This window comes from Solanum pennellii, chromosome 1 (assembly GCF_001406875.1).
Source record: "Solanum pennellii chromosome 1, SPENNV200".
Taxonomy (NCBI): Eukaryota; Viridiplantae; Streptophyta; class Magnoliopsida; order Solanales; family Solanaceae; genus Solanum; species Solanum pennellii.
In genome coordinates, this window is record NC_028637.1 from 59,222,081 (window position 1) to 59,247,461 (window position 25,381).

General features: G+C 36.9%; 1 long non-coding RNA gene across 3 annotated transcripts; it reads right to left on the reverse strand.

Moving 5' to 3' along the window:
* Positions 1–10,900: 10,900 nt before the first annotated feature.
* LOC107014268 lies at positions 10,901–16,100 on the reverse strand. Of its 3 annotated transcripts, none has more exons than XR_001456210.2 (3): positions 15,817–16,099; positions 13,597–13,733; positions 10,901–11,209 (listed from the first exon to the last, which is right to left on the reverse strand). It is a non-coding gene; the product is annotated as an uncharacterized LOC107014268 (long non-coding RNA). The 3 variants fall into 3 exon arrangements; XR_003574666.1 differs by lacking the exon at positions 10,901–11,209 and adding an exon at positions 11,823–12,098 and having other exon boundaries at positions 15,817–16,100; XR_003574668.1 differs by lacking the exon at positions 10,901–11,209 and adding an exon at positions 12,129–12,239 and having other exon boundaries at positions 15,817–16,100.
* Between the last annotated feature and the right edge of the window lie 9,281 nt (positions 16,101–25,381).

A 25,381-nucleotide genomic window follows, 5' to 3' on the forward strand; every position in this document is an offset into this window, starting at 1 on the left:
AGATTCACCACTGTGGTAAACGAACTAATCTCATTAGGCAAAGTATATACCACTGAGGAACAGGTTGACAAAGTACTTAGGATTCTGCCTAGGTCTTGGGAAATCAAAGTCACTGCCATTAGAGAAGCTAAGGACCTAACTAATATGTCTTTAGATGAATTAGTTGGGAATCTCAAGACCTATGAGATGAATGTTGACAAAAGAGGTGAAGGGAATAAAGAAAAAGGTCTTGGTCTTAAAGCAACTGAAAGCGACGAATCAGACATAGATGACGATGATCTGGCTCTGATAAGTAGGAACTTCAAGAAACTCTTTAAAAATGGATTAAACTCTACCAAGAAATCACCACCCTTGAAAGAAAAAAGTCCTGAACGATCACAAAACGGAGGTTGTTTTAAGTGTGGTAAGACTGATCATCAAATAAAGGACTGCCCAATGTGGGAATTAGAATGGAAAAAGGAAAAAGCTGAAAAAGAAAGGAAGGAACTCCTCAACAAAAAGAAAAACAAAGAAAAGGAACAAGCAATGTATGCAGCCTGGGGAACAGGTTCTTCAGACATGCATGAAGATGTTGAAGACCTTGCCTTGATGGCGATAGAAGAATCAGACGCTGAACCCGAATCAGACTCTGAAGAAACTGAGGAAGAAGTGAGAGAAAGCAAGCAGCAGTGGTACATTGACAGTGCTTGCTCAAGACACATGACAGGGAATAAGACATTGTTTCTCTCACTAGAAGAAGGAAAAGGAGGTATGGTTGCTTTTGGTGGTGGAAAAAAGGGTCAAATCAAAAGCTGTGGAAAGATGGGAAGATCTGATGAACATTCAATTGATAAAGTATACTGTGTGGAAGGACTTAAACACAATTTACTCAGCATATCTCAATTGTGTGACAAAGGAAACAAGGTAATCTTTCGATCCACTGGTGTTGAAGTAATCAATCTAAACACACAAAAACTAGTGCTAACAGGAAAAAGAGATAAACATGTCTACACTGTAGATACCTCAACAATCCCTGACAAAAATCTAGTGTGTTTAAGTGTGTTGGAAAAAGATCCCTTGTTATGGCATAAACGGTTGGGTCATGCTAGCCAAGTTCAATTAAACAAACTTATCACCAAGGATTTAGTTACAGGACTGCCTAAAAATAAATTCAAGGAGAATAAGGTTTGTGAAGCATGTACTCTAGGGAAACAGATAAAATCATCATTTAAGTCCAAACAGATGGTAAGCTCAACTTGTTCCTTAGAACTAATTCACATGGATTTATGTGGACCAATGAGGGTTCAAAGTAGAGGGGGAAAAAGATATGTGTTTGTCTTAGTGGATGATTACACTAGGTACACCTGGACACTATTCCTTGCAGCAAAAGATGATGCCTTTGAGGTTTTTTGTTCACTAATGAGAAAAATTCAAAGAAAATATGGGAAACAATTAAAGGCAATTAGATCAGATCATGGAACTGAATTTGAAAATTCAAAGTTTGCCCAATATTGTGACTATCATGGGGTTGATCATAACTTCTCTGCCCCCAGAACCCCTCAGCAAAACGGTGTGGTAGAGAGAAAGAACAGAACTCTTCAAGAAATGGCTAGAACTATGATGATCGCAAGCAAAATTGCAAACCAATTTTGGGCAGAAGCAATAAACACTGCTTGCTACACCATAAATCTTTGCATGACTAGACCCTTGTTAGAAAAAGCTCCATATGAATTATTAAAAGGCAGAAAGCCCAACATCTCTCATCTTAGAGTGTTTGGATGCAAGTGCTTTATTCATAACAATGGAAAAAATCTGCTTGGAAAATTTGATGCTAGGAGTGACAACGGAATCTTTCTTGGATATTCTACACATAGTAAAGCTTATAGGGTACTCAACAAAAGAACCATGTGTGTCGAAGAGAGTGTCCATGTTATTTTCGATGAAAGCAGCACTATGTCTAATGAAGATGTGTTGGTCAGTAACACATCAACTGAAGAACAGGCTGTCTCTGAACAGGAACAGGTCCAAGAAACCGGTTCCTCTGACACAACAAACAGAGAAGAAACTGAAGCTCAAGTAAATTCTGATGAAGGAGTTGATACAGATGAAAATCAACCAGATGTTAATAAAGAGCAAGAAAGATCAACTCCTACCCTAAAAGAGTACAAATACCAAGGATCACACCCATTGGAAAACCTGCTCACTGATCTTTCTTCAGGAATTACCACCCGATCAGGAATGAAGAATCACTACGCGCATAGTGCATTCCTATCCATGGTAGAACCAAAGAAAATAAGTGAAGCCCTTCAAGATGCAGATTGGATTATAGCCATGGAAGAAGAATTACATCAATTTGAAAGGAGTAAAGTATGGCATCTAGTACCTAAGCCCTCAAACAGAACTATAATTGGAACTAAATGGGTGTTTAGGAACAAGTTAAATTAACATGGTACCATAATCAGAAACAAAGCTAGGTTGGTTGTTCAAGGATATAATCAAGAAGAAGGGATAGATTATGATGAAACTTTTGCACCCGTGGCAGGAATAGAAGCAATCAGATTGCTTATAGCTTTCGCATCTCACATGGAGTTCACATTGTATCATATGGATGTCAAAAGTGCTTTTTTGAATAGGCTATTACAAGAAGAAGTTTTTGTTAAACAACCCCCTGGCTTCGAGAATAATGACTTCCCTGACCATGCCTATAAGCTTGACAAAGCTCTCTACGGGTTAAAACAAGCTCCAAGGGCATGGTATGATAGATTGTCAAAATTCCTTTTAAGTCATGGATATTCAAGAGGTAAAATTGACAATACACTCTTCTTCAAGAATAAAGAAAAGGGTCTCCTTATCGTGCAAATCTATGTTGATGATATCATATTTGGAGCTACAAATAAGAGTCTCACAAAAGAATTTGCAAATCTTATGAGCAATGAGTTTGAAATGAGTATGATGGGTGAATTAAACTACTTCCTTGGGCTTCAAATAAAACAAACACCTGGAGGTACATGGATTCATCAACAAAAATATGTTAAAGAATTGCTTAAAAGGTTTAAAATGGACGATGCCAAACCAATTGATACTCCAATAGCCCCAGCCACTAAGTTAGACCTTGAAGGAACAGGTTCTACTGTTGAACAAAAACTGTATAGAGGCATGATTGGTTCACTTTTGTATCTTACTGCTAGTCGTCCTGATATTGTGTTTAGTGTGGGATTATGTGCTCGCTTCCAAACTAATCCTAAAGAATCACATATTCAAGCAGTTAAGAGAATTCTCAGATATCTAAAAGGAACCTCTGATTTAGGACTTTGGTACCCAAAAGGAATCAACTTTGATTTAGTTGGGTATGCGGATGTTGATTATGCAGGATACTTGGGTGATAGAAAAAGCACTATAGGAATGGCTCACTTTCTAGGATCGTGTCTCATCTCATGGGGATCAAAGAAACAAAACTCAGTTGCACTATCCACTGCTGAGGCTGAGTACGTAGCAGCTGCGTCATGTTGCGCTCAACTTCTATGGATCAAGCAACAACTCAGTGCTTTCGGACTCAAAATTGAACAAGTTCCAATTTTCTGCGATAATACTAGTGCAATCAATATTGCAAAAAATCTGGTACAACATAAGAGAACTAAACACATTGACATTCGTCATAACTTTCTTAGAGACAATGTGGAGAAAGGTTTAATCTCTATGAACTTTTGTACTACGGAAGAATGGGCATTAGCAAGGGAACACTTTGAAAGGAACAGGCTGGAGCTAGGAATGATGAAAATAAACTAAGAAATTAGAAGCTGAAGGAATCGGACTCTCAAAATCATAATTGCATGCTTAAAGGTATGTCTACTCTCCTTAACTAAGATAGACTAAAAATTATAAGACCAATGCATTGGATTCCGTTCCTTTATTTAATTAAATGAAAAAAAAATCATCATCACAAATCACAACCGCCAATTCAAAACCTGCAAAAACCTTTCAAGTCATACGTGTTCCCATTCTCAGATAAAACCCTTACACTTCCCTATAATTCTTTAGTTTCCTTCTCTCTTTCTTCTCCGATTGTTCCCATTCTCTCTCAAACCCTTGAAATCCCAGAATCCACACTGTGTTTGTTGAGAAAAAATGGCCATGTCCTCCAATCTCTCACTAGCCATAATTCCCTTTGATACTCAAGAAAGCCTACACGCCCTACTAGCTGTTCTCTACATTGATTTGACCGGCGTAACTCGATGGACTCTTATGGAAGCTGCATTAGTTCAGGGGGAAGAAAGAAGTCAAGGGTTGGAAAAAGAAAATATGAGTGCACGAAGTGAGGGGGAACATATGTTTTCGTCACAGGACCGGGAAAATAGTTCCGATGATGAAAATATCACTTTGCTTGAAATGCTTTCCCAAATCAGAACTTGTTCCAAACGAAGTTCATCTTCTTGCAAACCTCTTGCTACGATTCTTCCTGAAACTCCAGAAGAATCTCACTCTGTTCTACCAGCAAAGGTACCAATGCGAGTAACTAGATCTGTACAACGTACTTGAGAAGCAGAGATTTTGGCTCAGTCGACTAAGAAAATTCGCACAAGAAAGCGTAAGTCTCCTTCATCGTTAAACTTTGTAGCAGATACAGTGAATAGTCAGAAACGGAAAAAAATTTCATCCATATCAAAATTTCATGATGTAGATGATAGTGATTATCATGCAAGAGTATTAGCCTTTAAGAAGAGGGTGTGATTAGGGGGAGAGTAATTTCTGGCTTTGGGGGTGGTGAGATGGATGAGTTAGTAATCATTTTACAAGAACAAGGATGGACAGAACTGATGCTCCAAGGATCCTTTAGGCGTAACATGGGTAGAGTAGAAACCAGAGAATTTTATATCAATGCAACAGGAACTGCATCGTCAATTACTAGTACAGTCTGTGGTATTACTTTTACACTTACTGCTGAGACTCTGTCTTCAATACTAAGGATACCTAATAGGGGATGGGGTCACTATGTCAAGAAGGATTGGCCTCCTTTAGAGGGTAACACCTCTCAGCTTGACATATGTAGGCGATTCTCAAATGATCCTACTCTATCTGAATATTCTAGTGTTGACAAAGGATGTATGTTACCTTTACATCAGATGTTGTTTAATGTAGTTCACAAAATTCTTCTGCCAAGAAAGCAAAAAAGGACTGAAGCATGTTACTTGGATCTTACTCTTATGGACTTACTAGTGTCTAGGACTCAAATAAACTTGCCGATCCTAATAATGAGTCATATACATAGTTTGTCCAAGCTTGATAAAAAGAAAAGGGGTTTGGCTTATGGATTTTGGTTGGGTCAAGTATTTGAACATTTTGGTGTGCCCGTAAAGAAATGGCAGATTCAAACCATTTCTGATGTCATGGGGAAGGTGGACTACATGAACATGCCTGGTACGCCTAAAAGGGTTGATGTGAAAACTCAACGGTTGAGGGCTTCTCTTACTGCTGTAGAAAAGGAGATGGAAGCATTAAAAAGGGCTCATTCAGTAGAAATGGAACAGGTTCAGATTGCTCATAAATTGGAACGTGAGGAATTGATTGCTGAGAACTGCAGGATTAAGGAAGAACTCACTCAAACTCAGGCTGCGTTACATCAAGAAAGAGAAGTGAATTCTGGGCATCTACAAAGTATCATGGGGTTGCTAACCAAGGGATCTTCAAACTCTTCCACCTCTATGGCACCCTCTGTTTAATCAATCCTCATATATGCATCATCTTATAATTTTTTGTTCTTGACTAGTTAAAGACTGAAGTAGACATTACTATTTTTGTATGTATTTTGGGTTTGATGTCTAACTCTTGATGTCACTAATGACTTTGTCTGATGCTCTATTTTAGTATGCATATGTACTTTGGTTTTTAATTTTTGGCTTATGGCAAAAGGGGGAAGCAGCCTGCAGATGTGCAGATGATATGATGATATTAAAGTGTTCTATATGTTGTTTGAAGTATTGTGTACCTATTCAAATGCAAGCTGATTATTTGCCATAGTCAAAAAGGGGGAATTTTTTAATCTTGAGATTTTGAATATTGGCATAATTGTATTGAACAGGTAACGCAACATGTTCCAGTGAAATAATGCAGTGGGTATGCAAGAGGCGGTGTATATGTTAGATATGGAAACTTATATGTACGTTTTTATTTATAGTAGTTTACTTGGTTAAGGAAAACTATTAAAAACAAATTTGAGTGCAATAAGGTTTCGAGAAAAAAAGTTAGTAGAAGTCAACAAGGATTTGTAGAAGACAAATACAAGTTGATTTGTACAAGGATTGGCTGAATTTCTGGTTTATAAATAGAGAGCTATTTTGATCAGAAAAACTTGCGCACTTACAAAGAGAGAATTTCAAAACACGATCAAGAGGGTTGAGAGAGTTTTGTTAAAATCTTTTGAGTGCTGCGAGTTGAGTCATAAAGTTGTAAAGATTGTATTCAAGAGTCTTGTTTACAATCTAGGTAGTAGATTTGCTTGACAAGTTATAGTACTTGAAAAGAATTGAGAAGATAGAAAACTCAGGAGTAGTTTTTTGTCTTTGAGTAGAAGGAATTAGAGTTTATAATTCCTTGAGAGCTTAAACGTTGTAATCTTTGTATTACTTGAAAGTTACAAATAATACAAAGTGCTGTTCAAATTAATTACTGTTAAAGTTTCTTCAAGTAGCCACAAACTAGTTGTTAGTACGTGTTCCTTTGAAGAATTCAGGAGGGTAGAATTCTAACAGTATGTCTCCATATCAAATGCTGTTAGGAAAACATGTCACTTGCCTGTTGAACTGGAGCATAGAGCACTCTGGCATTCTAGAAGCTGAATGTCCAGTGGAACGAATCAGATAAATGAGATGGATGAGTTTCACCTGAGAGTCTATGAGATATCAGCATTGTATAAGGAGAAGATAAAGTGTTACAATGATAAACACATTGATAAACAAAGTTTCTCTCCTGGGAACTTGGTGTTGCTGTTCAATTCCAGATTGCGTTTATTTCTACAAAACTGAGATCTAAATTGTCTGGGCCTTTTAAGATCACCCAAGTATTTCAATCTGGAGTTGTTGACTTGGAAAATGTCCAAGGGGAGAGGCTTAAAGCAAATGTATAACGAATCAAGGCATATCTAGGTGTCCAAGAAGAAGCCAAGATAGTGGAAGAATGCAAGCTTGATGAAGTCTAAGTAATCAAGGAACTGGCGTCGCGCCATGATGTTAAGTTGTGCGTTGGTTGGGAGGAAACCCCAGATTTCTTAATTTAGGTATTTTTGCATGTTTTTTTGTTTTATTTTAGTGTCAAGTTAATGTGTGCTGACATGTATAGAAAGGCTTAGTAAAATAATGTAGAAGAACTGGTGCAATCTGCATCTGACGCGGGACCTCACGGATCGTGGTACACTTTACAGGCTATTTCACAGTCCCTTTGATTAAGGATCATACAAGGAAGCCACTGGAAAGATACTAAAAGGTGCACAGAAGGGTTCACGGTTCGTAGTAATGTATACTGACCTTTTTTAACCTACCGTTAACCTAAGGTGAAACTAAACAGGTCAAAGTACTTTCTACGGGCAGCCTCACGGGCCGTGAATCTCTTTATAGGGAACTTTACGATTCTTCGTCCGTCCAGGTAAGCCTCATCATCAATGTCATTTCTACGGAAAAGTTGACGGGTTGTGATGTCTTTCACGGGCTATTTCACGGCCTGTTTTTTTACGAATGTATTCACTTAACCCGAACCGACCAGCGATTGGATTCTTCCGAAATGCAAAATTTATTTAGGTCCAAATATCGCGTCTTTTTCAAATTTTTTCTTCTTCTTTCTCCTGTTTTATTCTGTAACAATTTCCTATACTAATATACCATAATTAACTAACTAAAGGGGTGTAAATCATTTCTTTTTGTCAAGAAATCTATGTTACAATCGCAAAGAGTGAAGTTTAAGATTCCTTCAAGTAAGTACAATATCATGTGTTTAATTCACTCTTTTGGTCTGATAATTTTCTTATATAATTGCTTCTCTTGGTTGAATATGGTAGTAATGGAACGATTGTTGAAGTTAGAATTGCCTATTTTGTGTTATTGGGGTTGAAGTCGTCTGGGATAAGGAACTTGGGTGTCCCTCAACTGTTAGGGTAGATCGAAATAGGGGTATTTATTTTGATACCTAGTTAGAATTGGATTTGAACTTAAAAATGGTGGACTGAGTGATTTGAGCGATTATGGAGGTTTCAATAGCCTAAACCTGATGAACGGTGAGCCACGCTAGACTTCATGGATCATAGAAATATCTACGTACCGTGAACCTCGTCATGGACCATGCGCATGACATATTGTGGGTGAACTGAGTTCACAAAAAACATCACGGCCCATGGTTATCTCCACGAACCGTGAACTTGTCAGTGAACATGCCTTGGGAAATAATGAAGATGGTAACTTATGCATTGATTCTGCCAACTTTCACGGTGGACTTCACTATCCATAGCCCACTCCATGGTCCGTGAAAAAAGTCGTGAAAATTATTTTTTGAAGTTTTTCTTCTATTTTGTTACGCTCTTACCAGTATTACATGCTATGTTTTGTTGATTCCGTGAGCCTTCACGATGATAGATTGGGTGACGTCATTCTTAAGGCAAGGTGTCATGATGATGTTAAACACATGAGAAGTATGAGTACCCGATATTGTGTAAATTATTTGCACTAATTCTAAGATTTGTCATTTCTACACGAAAAATGCCATGCAGACCAAGAATGAAGAATGCCAACAAGCCTGCCCCCTACAACTTCCCATTCTGAGAGACATGCCGCATCTCGGGCCACTAGATCATCAGTCCAACTATGCCTGCTCCAAAACAATCCCTCTAAGTCTGAAGAAGAGGCTACTGATTCTGAGAATGTTGTTACGACTAGCTGCCAATCTCACTCTGCAGCACGTAGCCATAATAGTGACAACTCTAGTGAAAATGTAAACAATTACTCAGGGGGCAGTTCTGTAGCTAAAAGCAGTTCTCAGGCGAATTCACACACCTCATCTCCGGCAATACATATAAAACTTGAAACAGAAGCTCAAACAGTTGCTCGACAGAGAGAGCTTGATGAGATACTCACAGATGAAGAGACCATGGTATGTATGTGCATGCTCAGGAACATCATCCAGATTATCGAGAACAACTCATAGCATGCTACCATACTATGTGGACTATGAATCGCTCCAAAGAATTCTTCCAAAGAGGAATTGTGACCAAGACTTGAAACTTCAAGTATCGCGCTATTTTACCCAAATTTAGGGTGGTGGTCAGTGACATTAGGTCATTTCCGTATATTTATCGGACGTTTCAGTTTCACAAGTTGGAGTGGATGGATAATGCACCGGGAGAGTACTCTAGTCACCTGACTAAGGAGTTCTATACATCTGTGCAGCCACTCTGATAAATCTTGTTGTTGCCACTGAAACCACAAAAAAGAGAGCAAAATGATTTTGCTACTACATTGGGTCCCCTTGACTCAATCATCGTCAGGGGCAAGTCCAATGACATTTTGGAAAATTCTATTGACCAAATGTTGCATAGATCGGACTACACTGCTCCATCATCAGTAGGACTTTTTAAAGGGAAGCACCATGAGGTTACCAATGCAGCAACCATGAAAAATCAGGCTTCTCGAGAAAGGGTGTTGCGGTGGATCGCCAAGAAGATTTCCATAGATAGGCAACATGCAAGTTGGATCACTACTATGCCAATAACCATCATGAAAGCTACATTGACTTTCCCAGCTAAAGTGTGGTGGGCTGTAATACGGGCACAATTGCGACCAATAGCAAATGAAAACACGCTTTCTCCATCTCTTGCTTCACGTGTGGGGTTCTTACTGAGCAGTTACCCAGTTAATACAGGGAGAATCATCGCGACTGAAATGAGAGACAGGACTTTAAATGAGAGAGCGGCATTTCCTTTCCCTTATTTGATAGGGAAGTTATGTCGCCAAGCAAAGATTCCTCCCAACCGCTTAGTTGATCGATGGCGTGAGGCCTCAAGAATTATTTAGGTGTCGAAGATAACAGATTTGGCAAACCACCTATTTGGGGCTAAATCTGCAACAATAGGTAATCTGGCTGTTGCTCCGCAGGTTACTTTAGAATTGCCACAGGCTGATAGAGTACCTGAGCAAGGAGAATCATCTCAACCGGCCACAGAAGAACCACAACCAACCACCACTGCTCAGCCTTCAGGTACTTTTGTGATTATCCCTGTAGCTTTTCTTGAGAAATGGATTGCAGACCAGCGCCGAACCAAGGAATTAGCAGATGAGATAATTTGTCGGATGCCTCAAATAATTGAGACCAGAGTATGTGCTGCCAAGAAGGAAATCACTAGCACTACAAGAAAAATAGTTTCTAAGGAAGGGAATCTGGTCCCATAAAGTCTAAATTCAGTCCCAGATAGTCTACTGAGACGGGAGAAGGTTGGTCGCCACCCGTCCTTAAAGCCTTCTTCACTAAAGGTCAATTGGGACAGGTTCCTTTTGTCGGTCATTAACTGTCTTTAGAGATGACAGTAAAGCTAGTCGCTAAAACACCTTTAGAGACTACATATCTCGTCCCAAATTGATGATTTCCTTCTTGAAAAATTAGTCATTCCTTGTCCTTCAAATCCCATTACAGACTAGCAACTAACTCGTCCTAGAACAATCTTCTAGGAAGAGCAACTATCTCATCCTAGATTACTTTTTTTACGATCAACTACGTCGTCCTAGATTATTTTTTGCGACAACAAACACCTCGTCCTAGATGAACCTTTAGTGACAAGAAGTGGCCTCATCCTAGATGAAACTTCTATAGATAATAAACAATCGCATCCTAGATGAACCTTTAGCGACGAGCAACTATTTTGGTCTCTAGTTGACCACCAATCTGGATCTTTATATCACAAAAATTTTATAAACGTTGCCAATAAATATAAGACTGCTACGGAATATCTTCATACAAAAGGCTGCCATAAATATAAAACAAATTAACATCCCATGCTAGTTTAAACATTTTCTTACAAAAAAAAAACTCGGCAAATGAGCAATATCCCGATCTAGGTCACGATTTAAAGTTTTTCGTAACTTTCCTAGGAAAATATTAGTGGTCCTATTCTTCTTCTAAACGTACATGTTCACTTGTAGCTTCAATCTTCACAAAAGAATTCAAAATTCACCAAGGTTTATCTAGGTATATCAATAATCTGCATGAAAATAATAAAAAAAATGCTTAAGAATCTTTAAGATTGATAAACCTTTGTAAAGGAGTAAATCAGTATTTCGGAACTCATAGGTGGTTCTACTAAGGAAAAGAAGATAAAACGGAACTAGGAATTTTGGAATCCAGTGAGGTTTTCAGTGAAACTCTCTACATATAAATGCTTGAATTAGATTTATGTGAAGAGTACGTAGTCTTGTTCGTTTCTCAAGTTATAGCAGCATTGATGGGTTGTTGTCGAACGTAGAACATACATTAGTAATTCAGTATGTTTCAAAGAAAATTTACATAATTAAGAGTCATAGCCTCATGCTTAAGGTCTATAATTTATTACTGAAATGTGGTTTGTGTCTAATAACAACAACATTGCCTAGCCTTCTATATGATTCTAAATGTTGAAGTGTTGTGTAGATCTTTCAAAATCAGAAATCTAGTAAATGTCATATTTCAAATAATGCCTACTTAAAGCATCAAATAGACACATTATAAAAAAGATTAATGAACCTAAAATAAAAATATATACAGAAAACAGAATTTCAATGACAAAATATTAGTACAAATAGAAAAAGATTCCATCAAAAAGATTTTATTATGGTTCAAAGAAAAAAGCTCTTGCGAAGGAATTTAACAATCAAGATATAAAATTTTAAGGAAAAGGAACCATGTTATCTGTGTAGCAGCAGGGGAAACAACCAAGTTATTATTGATTTCTTCCAATTCTTAATCCTTGTATGAGCCAAACAATCTCAAACTGATCCTTGAGAGTGTCACAAGTCTAAAATGTCTACAGATTGCATTACAGTCATTGCACCAATTCTAAGAAAATTGTATGTTAAGACGATGAAACGTCTACAGATTGCATTACAGTGTTTTACCTATTAAAATAAGAACATACAATAAGACAAGGAATCCATTGGAAAAATTTACAGTAGCAACAGACTTAGCACATCAGATTTAGACGAAGAAAACATACTGAGGAATAAACGCCAGAATCAAAGAGGAAAAACAACCCCAGCCTATACAGATCAAGGAACAACATGAATTAAAAAAAAGAAGAGGAAAACATCAACACTGATTTAAGTGTATCAAAAAGTGTTTGTGCAGAAGATAGAAACCAAGAATGAGGGCAACTAATTGATGAGTTGAAATAAGATATGATTACTGCTAGAAAATAGCGAAAAACAGAAGCTGCGAACTGATGAGTGATTTTTGTATCAAAATACTTATTTTAAGAAATATCATTATGTATATTTGAGCAGAAAAAAGGTGTGTTCGCTGGAACAGTGGAAAAAGATGTATCTCTTTTTGTGCAGAAAATTAAAAAAAAACAGAGAACAATTATAGTTAAATAGAGATCAATTAAAAAAAAAGAGGAAAGCTATATGTGCAATGATCTTTAAATTGTATTCCCTCCATTTAAAACAATGTCCCTATTTTCTTTTTAGTTTGTTTAAAAAAGAATGATCCCTTTTCTTTTTTGGCAACATTTTAATTTTAACTTTCCACGTGGCATGTTTAAGACCACAAGAATAAAGGACATTTTGGTACATTTGACATAAATTTAATTGAGAACCACAAATTAAAAAGTCTTATTCTTTTCTTAAACTTGGTTCAAAGTTAAACTACGTGATCATTTTTGAAATGGAGGGAGTATCTCACTAATGCAGGGAACATTAAGAAATTACAGAGATCAATTCCAATCACCCGCTCAATAAAGGTGACCGAACAGCCACCGACTCTTCATCCATGAATTCATCGTCCAACTCTTCAAAAATTCAAAATATTGAAGTGTTGGTGATAACTATTTCAGAAGGAGAGTCGGAATGGGCAAGGAAAACTATCTCGATGAACCTTAGGTGGATTAATTCAAGTAATGGAGGGGTTTGTGGGGTCCCTAGTCGAGGAGCAACATTAAATCTAGCTAACAAGAAAATCCAAAAACAACTCCACGATACGCATTGAACAAACAGATGGTTGTTCTAACTCTCAGAATCGATTGAACAGGAAGGAGGATATTCTACATGAACACAACCAGGTCTAAATAGTGAATGGTCTGCAAGGTTCAGGAAATCACAATGAAGAACATATGGGAACTAATAAGCACACGAATCACTTGGCTCCATTAGGTTCTTCAAATTCAAATCACTAGCACAGATGAAACAGGTAAATCAAATTCCAATCACTTGCACATATTGCACAGATTGCAGAAATTCAAATCACTTGTGACAACTCAATTAAACCAACAACCTTTTAATGAATATAAGAACGCTATATAGTTTGCACAGATTGCATCAACATAGGAAGTAGGGCCACCATTACATCTAGGACATGGAGAACTATTATTTGTATCCTAAGAGTTCAGCTTACACTTACTTGGATTTTTTCCTTTTGATGTTAAAGATTTAATCTCTCGTCCTTGTCCTTTTCAAATTTCCCCGGGCGCAACAAATGTGTATTTGATAGTTCATTAAATACTTGATCCATCCATATTTTCAGTTTTCGTATTGAACCTGATAAAAGAGCCACAAGTAGTGAATTAATAAGGAAACAATTTATGTCTAGTGAACTGAAAAAAAAAATAAGTAGTCTTTCAGATAGTTTCTAGTGAACTGATGAATAAAATCAAAGTAATCAAGAATAAGGGTTTTAAACAGTATTAATTATCAATAATCAAAAGGAGAAATCAATCACGTGACCCCCATCGCAAAACAAGAATCATGGCGACAATTATTATTCTTTCTACCTTCTATATAGAGAACCACAATAAGCATAACTGTAAGAACTCATGAGTTGCATCTTTAAGCTTCTAAAGTTCATTACAATCTGTTATTTACACTTTTTCCTGATAAATTTGTGGTGATTAAGTTGGATAGGAAATGACCAATATATGGTGCAACTGTAATAACATATATCTTGAAAGATATTAAGATTGCTAAGTTTGTAACTTATAGAACTATAACTATTTCTACCTTCTATGTACAATATCACATGTGGTAATTTGTATCCGTTTTGTTTCTTCTTAAACTTTTATATTTAGAGTAATTTGATTGTAAAAAAATATGATTGATTCCTTAGACACAAACAAAACACTATAGTGTGATCCACTTATAATATATAATAATTCAATGTTTCTTTTGAAATTATTAATTTATTTTAGTTAGATAGAAATCTTTTAGGAATTAGTTGCACATGGCTACTTATTTGGATTAGTTCCCATAACTGCAACTGCTTCCTTGCTTGCTCTGTTAGTCTTAAAAGGTAAACAATCAGTCCCTTGGAATTCAAATAAGATTTCTAGAGTCGAAGACAAACTCCTATCTCTTCTCTCTGAACACTGTTTTAACTCATTAGATGTGGGTGCCTCTGTTCAAGAGTAGCTCACTGTTTTGTTTCTTTAGGAGCAGTCATTTCTCTTAGGGTTGATCCCATTATTTTTGGGATCCTACAAACTTGAATATACTTCAAAAAATTGACTACCTAATCTTAGAGAAGAAGAGTAATTTAAAACATGTGTAGTGTAACTCAAACAAAACAATTATAGAGAAGAAGAAAAAATTAGCTCCCAAAAGAGAAAGCTAACCAGAAAGTTGAACAAAAAGAATAGCTAGCGATTCAGTCTTACAACAGAAAATAATATGGTGCAACTATTAGAACATATCTTCTTGGAAAATCTTGACTTTTCCAAGTTTTGAAACCTAAATGAAACTATCGTTGTTTCTACCTACTATGTACATTATATACAAGAGGTAACTTGCATCAGTTCTATTGCTTTCTTCATCTTTCATCAACTTGATACAATTTCATCGACAAAATATGATTGATTATATATGCACACAATATACACTATATATGCTATAGAAGAGAACACTCAACAAGTCAAGTTTAGAGAAGGAAAAAAACTCACAAACAAGGATGCATAGCTGATATACAAGTGACAAAAACAAGAGAACCAACTAAAAAAATTGAAAGAATGCTTTAAACAGCTATTAGAAAGCATCTTCTTGAAAGTTATAATGTTTTCCATGTTTTAGACCCAAATAACGGTCTTTCAATCTTCCATGTGCAACACCACAGGAGGTCATTTTCATCAGTTCTATTGTGTTTTACATATTTCGTCAGTTTCAATATCAAAAAACACTAATCTTTGTTTCACTTATTCATTTTTAATATTATGCAATAATTTGTCTCACTTAATCTATTAACATTCTGCAATCACTTGTCTCATTTTTAACATTCTGCAATTACAAGAGAGAGTTTTGTTCACTTATAACTCATATATATTTATCGATTTGAACTGAACTCTCTCAATATTATCTCTTACTATTATTTTAGTTCATTAAGTTATTAGTGCCTCTTTTCAAGTTTAGTTCATTATACTTATCTTTACGAACTCTTACTTCTTTAAGGACTGATTGATCCCCTTCGTTTTGGGATCATATTTCACTACAAAACTGAATCTTTTTTAATTAAACAATCAGAATCTTATCTTAAAGAACAATAATTCAAACAAGACAGAGTTACAACTCGAATAAAAAAACAGAAAAATGACTTTACATAAAAAAAACAAATAAAATCGTAGAAGTTGAGGCATACCTGAGATCCGAGTGAATAGAAGATATATATTCGGTGTAGATCACTTCTAGTCATACGTCTGCTTTCTATATTCTTAGAAAACGTACGCATGAAACACTAATCAATGAGACCTGGCCTGGGTTTGCTGCTAGGAAAACCTGTGCTTTCTCATTTTTAGTTGAGAGCTTTACTAAGATCGTTGTAAGGGAGGATTGTTGTTAGCTTGGTAAAATCTCTGCTAGGGTTGTTCACTTTTTTGATTTCACGATATCTTTTGGGAAATAAACTGAAGTGTCTTTTCTTAGTTTTATTTTTCTTTTAGAATTTTAATGAATAGTGCAATTTTAGGCGGCCAATAATGGTGAAAATATGAAGTTCCCGCCTTTCAATATATTTCATATGACGCCTTAATTTTTAATTTGGGACCAGTTATTACTTTCTCTAGAGACCAGATTTAGAGCCTTCACAATAACATACGGAATTAAAGACAGAAATGAGATCTCGTCCCTATATATGCACTTTTAGAGACGAGATTATTAACTCGTCCCTAAACATTGGTCTTAAATAAAGATTTTTCTTGAAGTGTAGTCAGGTCCGGATGGAGTTGGGTGTAATGACCCGCAAGTACACCCTAGAAGAAGGGGGCACTCTTGGATCGATACAAGGCGTACTTGACCCCTTGGGGTCTTATACAAGCCTTTTAACTCGTTCATTACATAAGACATGAAAAGTAGTGCGAAATGAAAACTTTTCACAATATTTTATATAAAAGGAATTCTTTCATAAATACTAGGAAAGTCTCATCATCACAAGCCAAACTTAAAGACACGACATAATATCTCATGGACACGACCCTTTACATTTCAAGAAGTACATAAAAAGTCTTAAATAAAGAAACTATGCAACATAGACTATGCCCTCGAATATATGAGGACATACCAAGTCTTGAGAGAGTAGATTCTCAAGCTTTGCCTTCTAGACTTCTCCTTGTTTCCAAACCTATACTTATAGAGTATAGAAAAGTATGGGGTTAGTACAAACAATGTACTAAGTACGGCAAATGCAAAAAGATGTAAAAAGGGACATTATAGTAAGAATACTCTTTCATGCAAATTAACTAAAACCTTCATGAATATAGAATAAAAAAAACACATAGAACATCATTTAACATTTACAAAAGGATTTCCATAATTTTGACAAAAGGGGCCATTTTACTGTAAGCTACCCCCAAAATTACAGTAAACCCCTTTAGCATTATAGTGAACACATTTATTCCCAAAACAGTAAACCAATCTTCTTTGAGGTTTCCCTAACAAAGTTATCCTAAGATTCACTAAGGTAAGACATGAAGGAAATGTCCATAAACCTCCTTCAATACACACCTATGTGATCCTTAAGACCACCAACCATAGGCTTACCTTGCGCGGGAGACAAGCCACACACTAATAATTAGACAATAGATGACATTCTTACATTAAGAACTTCATCTAAGTGCCCTACTCCAATGGGTCTTATAAGTTACACTAAGTGCAATGTGAGAGTAACATCCCATACTACAACTCCAACTTAGTGCCCCTTACGGGTTTCCTTGGATCAAGCACACCATATTCCTATCAAGACACCATGAACCCCCAAGATCAAACTAAGAGAAAGTGAACTCATTTGTGTAGGAGTTTCCCTAACCAAGATTATCCTAATACTCACGAAGGTAATACATGAAGGAAATGCCCATACACCTCCTTCAATACACACCTAAGTGATCCTTAAGACTGTCACATCCGGGGAGCACCGCCTAGACGTAACCGGCGTCGTTGTCCTTGAAGAGGACTAAGACTAGTATCTTAGCATTCATCACTACATTCGTAGGTTAAAAATGCAAAAATTTAAAAATTTTCGATTACTTCTACATTGAGGTTTACTTATCCCTCTCGCTTACCCATATTATATATATTTGTAGAGTATACATAGACCCTTCATATAAGAAGATTACATATTCTTCTGCTTTTATTGCACATACATAGTATAAGATAGTCTCATACGAAGTTTATGACATTGTCTCTTATTAAACCATCTACACAAGAGTAACACATTTTGGGCATAGCCCTTATATCAACAATTATAGCCACATATAGGCTTTACAATTATACTACCGAAATGAAAGAGAATGAATAAAGTGTCTTTAAGACTAAACAACATCCAATAGTAGATAATGACAACATCCTCGGAAAATGAGGACCTACCAAACATGGAATATAAGAATCCAAGTAGTCTTCAAAGCCTTCTCTAATATTAACGGCCGGATCCTACATTTGTAGTAAACATCAAACATGGGTTAGTACAAACTTGTACTAAGTGTGGGTATATGCACATAAAACAAGTGAAATCATGCTAAAAAGGACATTTGATCAAAACCATGCTAAAGTACTTTGAAAATCCTCAATAACCCATATAAGCCAATAATCACATAATCCATAAATCAAACCCATGTACGACACAAGACCAACATCAACGAGTAATAGTCAAGTCAACATATACAAGAGTTCATAACATCATGATATAAGCAAGACCGTTACTCATAAACCACCATTTACCCTACAAGTGCAATGACCAAACAAAGCCCCATAACCTTACTCAATTAAATAAACCAAACAAAAGATCACAAATAATGCCTAACTCAAAATAACATAGCATCAATAATAACCATCATCATGTTTAGTAATATAGACCAATAGCATGTTCATAAATGAAACTAACATCTGATAGGATCATGAACATGTAAAGTCGACGTCTTCATAGTATATACATTATAAATACATAAGAACAACCTTCTAAGGATCCCCTCAAGACAAACTAGTGCAAGGCATAGGTAGAGTCCCATAACCCCACCCAGGCTAAGTCAAACCTCTCAAGTCACCCTAGTTAGTGTATAGTCAATTACTTCATTTTACTTTTGGGAACACTTTCCTTAACCTACATAGACCACAAGAGTTAAGTGTGGAATCCGGTGTTGTAATACCTTACACCGATGGAAGGCAGTGTACTGGCCAAAGTAGCACCAAACATGAACATAGCATCTAGGTGGATCCACTAGCTAGTATTCCTATGGTGGAAAAATAGTTTATGGAGCTTGGGGGCTGTCATGGAAGCATAACCCTATGACCTTTTTGGACTATAAGGCTATCCACCCTGTGAGGACTATGGTGAACCCTACTTTCCCTCCTTGGGAAGGTGTCACCCCTCATCTACAAGTTCACTCGTTGCTAAGCTAGAGTCCCTTTTGAAATGTATTTCTTTATTAACCATCACTTAGTTTAGGTCATAGGTTTTAATCCCTTATATACTCATTGTCATTTAGCTCAATAGGTATTGCATGAGAATATCCTTTCATGGCAACCCTCATATGTGAGATTAGCACATTAACATCATCGTTTCATATTAAGGCACATAGGTACTTCACAAAAAAACCTTATATCATTTAATCTTAAGCATAATCTCACAATCACATAGTCAAGACATTTCAATTCAACATCATACCAACACCTACAAAGGCTATTCACAAGGTATACTCAATTGAACCACATCTTCAATCACAAGCTATCATAATTGAAGTAAAGGTTAGGATCATGAAGACTTACCAAATCTCCTTCAAAAGTCATCATCACGGTCTTACCATCAACCAACCAATTTCATCCAATAACAGGTGTAGTAACATCAGTTAATAGTAATTAATACAAGAACTAGGTCAATTGCATCATCACTATCCCAATTAAGATTAAATCATAACCTAGGGTTAGGGGAATTATGGTTCATCATGAATTTGATCCAATACCAACAATACATTACCCTAGTCAATCCATAGATGAATTAGAGTAGATAAAAACAAGTCTAATAATCAATTCATAATCAATTTCCATCAATTTATAACCAATATCCAAGATTTGGGAATTTGGGAAAGGGAACATGATCAATATAAAATTGCATCAATTAACATCAATTAATCATAAATCTATACTCAATTATTCATAGGAAATCACAATTTATCATCAATTTGAAATTTAGAAGATAACCTATTAGAATTGGAAAACCCCATGGAATAGGGTAATTTGAAAATCAACTTTGAGAGGACCTCTTGGGGAAAAGAATCCCAAGAGTGAAGAACCCATAACTTAATGAAGATTAATCCACTAAATGACGTAAAATCCTAGAGAAATTGACCTTCTTTTTCAAGCTTTCTTCCTTCTTCGATGGAGGAATTGGGGAGAGAGAAAGTAGAGAGAGGTTAGAGCTTTTGGGTTTTGTTTTGGTAATTGGGTTTGGATGAGTGAAATTGACTTAAAATGACCCTTAGGCTATATATAATCACCCCCTAAATTACCCAAAACACCCCTCATATAAATGGTTCTTTTTGTGAAGTCAAAATGTCAAAAATATGATTTTACCTAATCTGGGAAGTGGCTCCGCGTCGCGGGGCCAACACACATTTTATTCCCCAAAAATAAATTTTGGGACAGTGAGGTCAGTGTGGGCTGCGCGTCGCGCAGCAGCCCACTAATTCTTGACTGTCGCAGGCTGCTTTGGCAGCATGCCCACCCATGTTGGGGTCCTCCTTTATGACCCTTCGGGTAGTCCTTGGTGCGTCATTATTGTACGTTTAGACCCTCTATACTATACTTTACCTAACCAAAGTCTTTTTAATAATTTGAGTCTTGATTTGAACCTCCGAAACCATCCCCAAACATAGCGACGTCAACTACTTCAATTAGGCTAGTTTTTGGACGTCATGGACGTTCTTTGATGTCTTGGCTCTAACACTTCTTGGATGACTTATATAAGTTATTTTAGGTCTTAAAAAAGTATCTAGTCCTTTATAAACTCATGTTCGTCTCTATATTAGGTCTTGACTTTTTGGAGTGTTACATTATCCCCCCTTTAGGAACATTCGTCCCCGAATGGCACTAAACTTTTAAAAGGGAAAGGATAGACTCCACACTAGCAGCCCAACCATCAATATACATCATCAACATGAGTTACCACTCAATTTAAAATAACAATATGGCCTTCACATAATGACTCAAAATATCTATTTTGCACATAGAAGGCTCAAAGTCACAATATGAGGAATTTTCTTCTCACAACAATAACATGAGCTCCACATATTATTAAAGTGTCAATTATGCCAAAGTTCCTTTCTCAACACATTTACATGCTCAATATCACATTATGAAGAAAACAACATACCAAGTACACAAATAAGTGCAAGTAGAGCAAAAGAGCATTCTTCCATGAAACTTATTTTAGCATAAAACCTTTTTTTTTACCATAAATATGCATATCTTTACAAAACAAGTCAAAGTCACATTAACATATTATTTTTCATTATTAAGAGGACAACTAACCTTAATAAAGAAAGAGATGGAGATAACGGGACTTCATGTCGGCCTCGACCTCCCATGTTGCTCTCTCAACTAGGTGGTTTCTCCATAACACTTTTACGGAGGCCACATCTTTGTTCCTCAACCTCTTCACTTGACGATTAAAGGATTTCAACCAGAACCTCCTCATAGAAGAGGTTATCCTTCATACCAAGACCTTAAATAGGAAGAATAGACTCAGGATACCGATACGCTTTTTAAGCATAGAAACATGGAAAACCGGATGAACCAAAGATACTTCACTAGGAAGTTTCAACTCATATGCAACCTTACCAACCTTTGCAAGATTTCATAGGAACCCACATGACGAGGACTCAACTTCCCTTCCTTACCAAATCTAACCACCCTTTTCATGGGAGAAATTTTCAAATACACCTTATCACCCTCTTCAAGGTCTCTTATCCTATGATCGACATTATACTTTTTCCGACTATAGGCTGTTTGCAACCCGTTCCTTCTGATATGAACTTTCTTCAAAGTCTTATAGATTAAATCGGGACCAATAAGTGAAGATTCTCCAACCTCAAACCATACAATAAGATACCTACACCTCCTACCATACAAGGCTTCATAATGAGCAATAAAGATGGATGAATGAGAGATATTGTTATATGAGAACTCCACCAAAGGCAAGTGCTCATCCCAATTTCCCTTGAAATCAACGATACAAGCCCTAAGAATATCTTCAAGAGTTTGAATACTACGCTCCGCTTGACCATCCAATTGAGGATGAAAAGCGATGCTCAACTTTACTTGAGTACCAAACCTCTTTGAAATGATCTCCAAAACCGGGATGTAAATTGAGCAACTCTATCCGATATAATGGACAAAGGAACCCCAGATTACTCACTATCGTGTTGATATAGATCCTTGCATAGTCTTCCACCGAATAAGTAGACTTAACGAGAATAAAGTGAACGGATTTGGTCAATCTATCCACTACCACCAATATATAGTCATATTGCTTTCTAGTTCGAGGCAAACCCACCACAAAATCCATATTAACATATTCCTCCTTCCAAGTAGGAATTTGGATTTCTTCTATTAGACCACTCGACTTTTGGTATTCGGCCTTAAGTTGTTGACAATTGGGACACTTTGCAACAAAGTCCGCAATATCCCAAACTCTGCAATATCCCTTTTTAGGCCATCCCACCAAAACACTTCTCTAAGGTCATGGTACATCTTTGTAGAACCCAGATGAATAGAGTAACGGACTCCATGAGCTTCGTGAAGGATACTACTCCTCATATCATTCACATTAGTCACACACAACCTCCCTTGTGTAGTAAGTCTTTGAGTTGAGACTTCAACTCTTTCAGTTCGGCCGGAGCCATCCGATAAAGAAGAATTGAAATGGAATTTGTATCTGGTGGAAAGTCGATACCAAAATCAATTTCCCGTTCAGAAGGAAAACCGGGAAGTTCATTTGCAAATACCTCCAGAAGTTTCCTCACAACGGGGAGTGACTCAATGGGAGGAATTTCAGAGTCTAAATCTTGGACTCTTACTATATGGTATAAACACCCTTTAGAGATCATCCTACCAACTTTAAAACAAGAAATTATACCAGGTTTAGGAATATAATTTCCCCCCTTCCACTCTAAAACGGGTTCATTTGGAAAGTAAACTTCACCACCCTTGTTCTACAATCTTTTAAAGTGAAACAATAATGCAACCTATCCATACCAAAGATAACATCAAAATCAACCATATTGAGTTCTACTAACTCCAAATGATATTGGGCAAAATGTCAAACTTTTAGCTACTAGAGGAGTAACAATTGAAAAAGTAGCACCAGGACCAAGTCAAGAATATACATCAATAGAAAAGAGTTTCAACATACCGGTCACCACATCGGGAGAAGTCTCTTGCTCACCCCTAGAGAGGAGAGCATAGAAGTGATTCTTCTTCCAGGCATCACTAGAACCTCTTGCTTGAGCTTGACCACTACCCTTGTCTTGACCCTTCAAATTTGGGCAATCTCGAACTTTGTGCTCACTTTTACCACAACTAAAGCAATTGTCCGTCCTAATGAGGCAATCATCATAATGTTTCTTGCCACGCTTTCCACAAGTTGGCTTCTTAATTGGTGAACTAGTACCCTTCCCTTCTGAGGCTTAAGGTTAGACACCCTATCATCACAAGCCTTTGGGAACTTGGAAGGAACTTGATTGGAGAACCTCTTTTTTGAACCTATGATTGTCTTGGATATCAAGCCTACCTTTTGAAGAACCACTATCAAAAGACTTTACCCTATTTGCTTCCCTACTCTTCTTCTTCACCCTAGTCTCTTCCACTTGTTGAGAATGCACCATGAGATGAGAAATGTTCATATTATCATGTAGCATAGCCGAATGATATTCTTCTTTCAAGTTATCCAAAAACCCCGTCACAAAGTGTCTCATTTCATCTCTAGGGTCGGATACCAATGAAGGAGAATACCTTGACAATTTAGTGAATTTCAAAGAGTAGTCAAGTACACTCAAACCTCCTTGATGAAGGTTGTTGAATTTTTCCACTTTGGATTCCCTCTTCTCTCTAGGAAAGAACCGGTCAAGAAAAGCCTTCTTGAAAATCTCCCATGTCACCGGACCACCCCTTAGAGGCCTATTGTCTCTCTGACGTACCAAGTTAGGGCCACATCTTTCTTTGAGTTGGTAAGTGGCTAACTCGGCCTTCTCGTTAGTAGTCAATCCCATAGCATAGATAATCTTGCAGACTTCATCGATGAACTCTTGGGGGTCCTCCTCAACATTGGACCCATAGAAAGTAGGGAGATTCATCCTAGTGAAATCCCTCAAATGGGATGGCATGGTGCTAACTTGTTGGTTTCCTCGGGGTACCACCTCCCGATTAGCTTGGGCCGTCATAGCTTGTGCTTGGGTTGTAATGGCTTTAGCCATTTGGAGAAAATAAGACCTTATATCCCCATCCTCCATAGGAGGAGGAGCAACCGAAACTTCATCACTTATAGCAACTTCTTCAAGTGGAGGCACTTGGTTTTCTTGTGCTCCCGCATTATAAAAGCCTTCCTCGGCCCTTCTTTTGGCTTCTCTTAGAGTATTCATACCTAAAACCACTATCAAGTTTTAGGTGAAAGCACACATAAAGTAGACTCTAGAGGCACGACATAGGATTACAAAAGATGAGAGTTTCGTAAGCATCACATAGTTCCTCATTCATAAGTGTGGAGTGCTTCACAATTATGAATAATAATCTACGTAGACGTGCTTTAACGAGACATCAATCATAAAGGTATTCAAACTCATGCTCTAATACCAAGTTTGTCACATCCGGGGAGCACCGCCTAGACGTAACCGGCGTCGTCGTCCTCGAGAGGACTAAGAATAGCCTCTTAGCATTCATCATTACATTCATAGGTTAAAAATGCGGAAAATTTGAAACTTTTCGATTACTTCTACATTGAGGTTTACTTAGACCTTTCGCTGGCACATAATATATATTTATCGAGTATATATAGACCTTTCATATAAGAAGATTACATAGTCTTCTACTTTTATTGGACATACATAGTATAAGATACTCTCATAAGAAGTCTATAACATTGTCTCGTATTAAACCATATAGACAAGCGTATCACAATTTGGGTATAGCCCTTACATCAACAATTATAGCCACGTATAAGCTTTACAATTATAGTACCGAAATGAAAGAGAATGAACAAAGTGTCTTTAAGACTAAACAACATCTAATAGGTAGATAATGGCATCGTCCTCGGAAAATTAGTACCTACCGAACTTGGAAGATAAGAATCCAAGTAGTCTTCAAAGCCTTCTCTAATATCAAGGGCTGGATCCTACATTTGTAGTAAACATCAAACATGGGTTAGTACACACTTGCACTAAGTATGGGTATATGCACAAAAAACAAGTGAAATCATGCTAAAAAGGACATTTGATCAAAACCATGCTAAGGTACTTTGAAAAGCCTTATGCACAATGAATAACCCATATAAGCCAATAATCACATAATCCATAAGTTAAACCCATGTACGACACAAGACCAATATCAACAAGAAATAGTCAGATCGACATATACAAGAGTTCATAACATCATAATATAAGCAAGACCCTTACTCATAAACCACCATTTAGCCTACAAGTGCAACGACCAAGCAAATCCATATAACC